This window comes from Epinephelus lanceolatus, chromosome 24 (assembly GCF_041903045.1).
Source record: "Epinephelus lanceolatus isolate andai-2023 chromosome 24, ASM4190304v1, whole genome shotgun sequence".
NCBI lineage: Eukaryota > Metazoa > Chordata > Actinopteri > Perciformes > Serranidae > Epinephelus > Epinephelus lanceolatus.
The window spans coordinates 6,693,241-6,699,979 of record NC_135757.1 but is presented as its reverse complement, the minus strand read 5'-3'; the positions used below and the strand labels follow the sequence as shown (position 1 = coordinate 6,699,979).

Below are 6,739 nucleotides of genomic sequence, written 5' to 3'. Positions count from 1 at the left end.
GCGATTGGGGTCCATAGTTCTTTTTGCCCCAGGACTCCTTCTGTCTGTAATTTTTACATGACCCAGACTTCAGTATTGTGCCGTATACCAACATGATAACTATTCTCTCCATCACAGTGAAGTAAGTATTCCTTATGTTTCTGTAGTGTCGCTCTAAACACCTATGGGCACTCCAGGACCTCGAGCTGAGGAGCAGCCGTTTCCATGTTCCATGCTCCATGCCAGAGCTGCCACAACACAGCGGCTGGTTAAGGGTGATTGAGAGAATGCGGCAATCTATTGGCTGCAGGCTTAGTAAATTTCAGGCGGTGTAGTCCAATGGCAAGCTAGGGAGAGAGAGACAGAGGGAGAGAGGGAGAGAGAGAGACCTGGTTTCTCTTAACACTAATCTTGTCCTCGCAATACACTCGCTCTATGAGAGCAATTAGATTCAGCACCGTTTCCAGTGCCTCTGCAATGACTCATTGAAACATCTTCTGTGCTGATAAAGCCGCATCTCTATTCTCCCCCACACACACACACACACACACACTCACACGCACGCACGCACACATTCACAGGACGTATAGCCGGGCTGCCTTCTACATCGGGACTGCGCTTCTTACTTTGGATTTGCAGAGCAGCAGGCTGGACGTGGACTTAATTGTATTTTTTTTTCTTCCTATGTGGTGTGTGTTTCGCCTGAAGTCGGGACTTATATAAAAGAGACGGTGGAGATACAGGCTGAGGTAAGTGTGCTGATGCTGAGCCTTACAGATTTTCCTTCCAGCAGGAAAACAGACTAAATTTACAGACCAGCGGCTGGATTTCTGTGCGTTTTCAGGCGCTGAACCCCCCTCCTTCTCCTCCTCCTCCTCCTCCTCCTCATCTGACGGCTTGTCCGGACGCGCTTCAGTCATAATCCACAGGGAATGCAACCACAGACATTAACTGCGAACCTTACTAGTTTAGAAAAACCACAACTTCTCAGAAAAAATGCAAAGAAACAGGCGGAATATGGAGGTTTGAGCCACACACCTCCGCAGCAGCAGAGGCTGATTCTTGCGCACTTGCATCCGACTCCAGTTTGCTCATTTGGACATGTTGATGAGAGACTGTATGATTGCAACCAGCCAGTGGGGAGGATGCTGATCACACGCAGGCACATCACTAATAATCACGCTTTTTATTAACTGTGCAAACCGGCTGTATCAATGCAGACACACGGGCTTGCAGTGGTGCTTTAACCAAACTCGGTGCCAAAGCAACAGCTCGGTTAACTTTAACGCGGCCGCACGGACAAGACAGGCGGCTGTGATGTGACAGCACCAAGCGCCTCTTCCTCAAGATGGCAAATCGTTTAAACCCATTTCACACCTGCGTTTTCTTTCTTTTTTTTTTTTTAACCCCTCAACTCTTGTGTGTGTGTGTGTGTGTTTGTGTGTGAACGCGGTGCAGCAGCAGAGTCAGGCATCTTCCAGCATCCCTCATGCGCGTATCGCTATCCAAGCAGCCACAAGATGGTGGTGTAGATATCTGGATGTGGATTTTGAGGGAAAAGGGAAAAAAGGGGGGTGGATGAGGAGGAGGTGGTGGGGGGGGGAGTGGGGGTTTGTGCCTTGCATGAATTTTTACAGCTACACTGCTGCTAATGCTGTGATTTTCAGCTTGTGTTCACACTGGGTGGCATTCACGCGGGGCCCTGCCAGAGAGGTGCGTGGACTGCAGCTTCACACAGGCTGCTAGTTTCACATGGGATGACCTTGTGTGTGTGTAGCAGGTGTGTGTGTTATCATGCACATACCTGCTCCAGGATGAAATGCCCAGATTGGCTTTTAGAGCCATCTTTTACTCGAAAATACAAGATTGGAGTTGTTGTAATGCTACTGTGTGTGTGTGTTTGGAAAAGGTGTAGGTGTCTCTTTTGCATCTCAGACCTGCTCAGGTCTGCACCGCTTTTGTGGGAGGGGTTATAACTGATACAAAATGAATCTTTAATGGAATATATTCCTAAAAAGCTTCGTTTGGCCGTCCAATGCAGCTCAGCTTTCTGGTTGCCTTCCTTCCTTCACTGTCTTTAGCAGAGGGGGAAATGGCCAGGCAGGTGTAAGATTCACACCAGTTAAAGATTACGGTAACTCTCCCTGAGCTGTTGTCTGACAGTGATTGAGAGAGCCGTACACGTCCAGCTTCTCGGAATCTGCATGTTAACGTCGAAAAACATTTTCCCGCAGTTCCAATCAAACAGTCAGTTGTGTTCCTCTCCCGGCTCCCGCCTTTGCCCACTTTCAGCAGGCTGCACAGCTCGTCCAGGATGAAAGTCATTTAAAACGGAAGTCAAACACTCACAACACGTACACCCAGTAATCCGCTGCTCCTGCATGTTCCGGATAATATTGAGGATTCCGCGAACATGTCAGGGGACCAAAGCAGGAAATTGGTTTTATTGTTTTGTCGGAGAGTAATCTTTGGTGGGAGCGGGTGCCTTTAAATATGCACTCGTGGTTTCACCTTAAATCTTATTTTATTTCTAATTCCACTGCCTTTTTATAATGACGAAGGGAAGTCAGTTAGGGTAAAAATAAAAACTGCAGGCCTTCCAACATATGGTACATCAACATGAGAGGTCAGTGATGACGCTGAGCAGGAGGCTGGACCACATGTGCTGTATTTGGAGAGGGTTTAGCTGTGTTAGGTGAACATTTGTTTTTAAGAGAATGTGTCAGTAGTATTTTTTATGAAATGACTTGCATGTGAATGGCAAACAAACACCCAAACCTGGCCCGCCAAAGGGTCCAATCCAGCCCAGTGGATGACTTTGTACAACTAACTGACGCTCCTGTGGAAGCTAAGAGGCGCCAGGTTTCAGGATCAAGTACTTACTTCAGGTCAAATGTTGCCTCACGAGACATGTTTCCCTTTTATCCAATTGCTGCGAAATGATTATCAATGCTGCTATATAACAATCTCCTCGTACACGATTAACTCGCTATCTCTTCTTTAAGCCAAGTCGGAGACGAGCGAGGATTATAAATTGAACACCCCCAGATAAGGGTGCGCCAATCGACCTCCAAAATCGTTATCAGCCATTCTAAGTAGTCTGAAAGCTGATCAGAAGATGACGCAAAACACAAGGCGCTATTTCTCTAGCTTCACTAGCTTCTGACAAACTGTAGCTCACTGATAAACTGACGTCCAGCTCAACTTCCTGTTCCCGGTGTAGACACGCTGTCTTTCTCACACCTCTTTGAACACTTTTGTAGAGGCTGCAATATGCCAAAAAGTCTGCTGTTTGTAGTTTTACCTTCCAGCAACTTCATCCTCAACTCCATTAATCCACCAGCAACCTTCGTCTCCCTGGCCATCATCACACTGGCTGGATAATGGAGGTCAATGAGGCATTCTCGGAGCTTTGCGAAGCTTACTATTAGCCAGAGTCATCGTTTGGTTTTGTTTTTATTGGTCAAATTTCGTATTATTCTCAAATTGATTATTTTGACGAACTATTTTTATTTGGTGGAATACGTGTGGTGCCGATGAGTTAACAGCCTAATCAGCACGTTGCGTCGTCTCCTGGTGTTATATTGGCACACCTGGAGATTTACAGGGAAGTATCCAGGCTCCTTTGTCCTTCTCTGACAACTTATTATTTAACCCAAATGTCATTTGTGGTAATATGTTTCATTTTGCGGTGCAAAGTTTATTACGACAACCCACAATGTCAGCTGATTAATGATTAATCAATGGCTCAGAGCTCCTGTAAAGCGGAGTGATACATGCAGAGATAGTAGTCCCAGTCCTGTCCAATCAAAATGCTCAGCTGGAATTAACTGTTTAATATATCAGAATTGTATTGATGGAAGAAAGGGACTAATTTGGAGGTGTTGGTATTTATAGATTATTTTGTTATGGTGTTACTGGTCCGGCCCACTTGAGATCAAACTGAGCTGTATGTGGCCCATGAAGTACAATTAGTTTGACATCCCTACTTTAGGACCTCCTCTAGTGTGACGTCAGGGCAAACATGAAGCATAGCACAAGCCTAAAGTTTGCGGGTGTGTTGGCAAACGGCATGGTAGCTCCTTTAAGTTATGTTTTCAGATTTGGAAGGATATAAATGCACCAGTTAGGTTTTCTTTTATCTTGTTTTAAGGTCTGAAGGCAGTAGAGAGCAACTATGTGTTGCACAATGCACAGCACATGTAGACAGTAGTTAGTAGTAATCACATTGATTACCTGTGAGCTTTTGTTCTGTGTGTTGTTCTGTATTTCTTTTGATTCAAAAACAAGCACAAACCAACTATTAATGAGACAACTGCACACCATTTTTGTCGTCAACAATTTTTCATTTTTCACCATTCTCTCTAGAATATTACACACTTACTGATGTCATCATGGATCACACCAACGCTTGTTTGGTGACTTCTGGCGTCGGACAGCAACTAAAAAAGACGTTCTTTCACGTCAACCTGATACGCGGCTAAAAGGGTAAAGTTAAGGGAGCAGAAGTCCCAGTAAGGTGGGCAGAAGGAATGATGGATGGGTCCAACAACCACCAACTGTCACCCAGGAGGCCGGTGTTCGCTCCCTTTAAGATTGTAAAGCCAAACCCAACCACATGCTTTTGTCGCTTAAACCCAACCATGTGTGTGTGTGTAGGCAAAATGTAGCCACATGCATTTGTTGTCGAATAGAAAAAAACGTCATGGTGTTGTACCAACATAGTGCCTTTATTTTGAAAGAGACTGTACGCAAACTGTACATTTCCTGTAAAAGTAGAAGAGTGTAGCAAGTGCTGACAATTTTTTTTTAGTTTGGGAGTAGTGTAATCAGAAGGGGTTCGAAGAAGAAGGAAAGCTGGAGTGATGAACAAAACTCAGTGAAACTCAGGAGACGTTAGATACAAATAAACCAGGTACTTTGTATTTAAAGTAAATAAGGAAAAGAACACAAACAACAAAAGTGGCCATAGGAGTTTTCTCAACTGTTCAATATGTACTCAGTACAATATTCGATGTTATTAGACGGGTAATAGTCAGTCAAAAATTAAGGGAATGGAAAACAAAGATTGGGCTGGGGTGTGTGTGTGTGTATATGAGATGAGGGGACAATGGATGAGTAGATGAGGTGAATAAGGCTGGCTGGTGTCCTGCCACACCGCCGGAGGTGATTACAACAGGTTCTTCGACGGTCCGTTTCACTAGCTCGCCATCACAGTTCACAGTTGCTTTTCACAGCACAAAAAACCTGGCCTGTATGAACACAAGACCAGCTGTAATACTCATGGCTTAGTTTTAGATTAAACAAAAATATAATTCACAGTGCACATTTGATTTTTCCGCAGCTGTGCTCTCAAACTCCCAACAATAATTAATTATTAAACTATTAAAGTGCAAACTGTCACTAAAAGTGAACAGAAATAAATAATACATTCAATATGAGTTAACCGCTATCATGTTTGAGGGTATCAATTTACTTCAGGTTGTGGGTAACACGTCCGGTCCTGCAAGCTAACATTAGCCACTAGGCTAATTGAGCTAACAACAACAACCACCCAAAGTCACATTAAACATAATACACATAGCGGCACATAGTGACACAACATTAAACAATATCCAAGCGTGGGCAACACACAATCAGAGCAGCGCAGGTAATACCTCTTACTAATACAAAGTGAGGCGATTAGCAACATGCTAACAACGTTAGCACACTCACCAGGGAGTTCACTTCTCTCCCTCGGGCTCAACTGGACACCGCGTCATAGGCAGTTCTACAACCGGCAGTAAAAGACGCGCCAACGCCAGCCATCTAATCAGGCACAGGTGTTACTACCGGTACCATATAATGCCTTACAACTGCTCTGATTGGTTACATAGTCTTGCGCTGGTTTGTCCACGAGAATACAGATTACCAAAACCTTAGTCTCGCTCACCAGACCTTTCTCAAGAAAAGAAAGGTCTTTCTGCACCGACTCTCACTTTAAGATTGGAGAAAAAAAAAACGCCCCGACTGCTTGTATTTCTTTCAACCAATCACAATTGTTCTGGGCGGTGCCACAGCAACGGTGTGCTTGCAAAAATATTGCCGGGGGGAAACAGGTTTTGGTGTAACACGCCCACAAAAATATCGCCTACAGGACGCGAACCATGGCAGAAAAATGGCTACATCCCCGCAAGATCAAACACCGCAAAAGTTAGTAAAGGACATGTTGAAAACTGCTACATAACTGGAGGTGGTAGGGCGGGACTTCAGCGGGTGGCTCGTTCCGCCCAATGAGAGGCTGATCTATGCAGCGAACTTCCGCCCATTCAGACTAGCAAAACCTTAACCTAATGCATAATCAAAGTTAGATAAACACAAAATAACATTCAAAATGACGTCATTCCAAAAACTGCACTCAAAGTCAAATTTGGAACCTGGGTTATAAGTGTATTTTGAAAACAGACAATTACCTGTCGCTCAAATGTGATTCGTCAATAACACCTAGACTAAAAGCACAAACCAGAACTCTTCCAATACCAAAATCTTGTTCCGTTGCCTACGGATTCTCCATACACATGCAGAAGGATTATAGTTCTCTCATTGGTGAGAACTGGGAAGAGAAGGTGTAGGCATGCAGGCAGTTTTATTTGTGAGAGACAGGACTGAACTGGTAGAGGACATTTCAACGAGGAGTGGCGTTGCACCAAATACGAGGTGGCTCAGTGGTTAGCACCGTGGAACCCACAACTATCTGGCTCCTCTATGTAGAGATGCATTT

The 6,739-nt window shown here is 44.5% G+C and overlaps 1 protein-coding gene across 2 annotated transcripts in view; it reads left to right on the top strand.

Moving 5' to 3' along the window:
• Positions 1 to 332: 332 nt before the first annotated feature.
• nlgn4xa (neuroligin 4 X-linked a) overlaps positions 333 to 6,739 on the top strand; it is a 151,296-nt gene continuing 144,889 nt past the window's right edge. Inside the window, exon 1 of one of the 2 annotated variants that reach the window (XM_033616120.2) lies at positions 333 to 728. The gene's annotated coding sequence lies outside the window, so the exon portion shown is untranslated. The remainder of the gene's footprint in view (positions 729 to 6,739) is intronic. The other variant, XM_033616121.2, reaches the window with a different exon arrangement.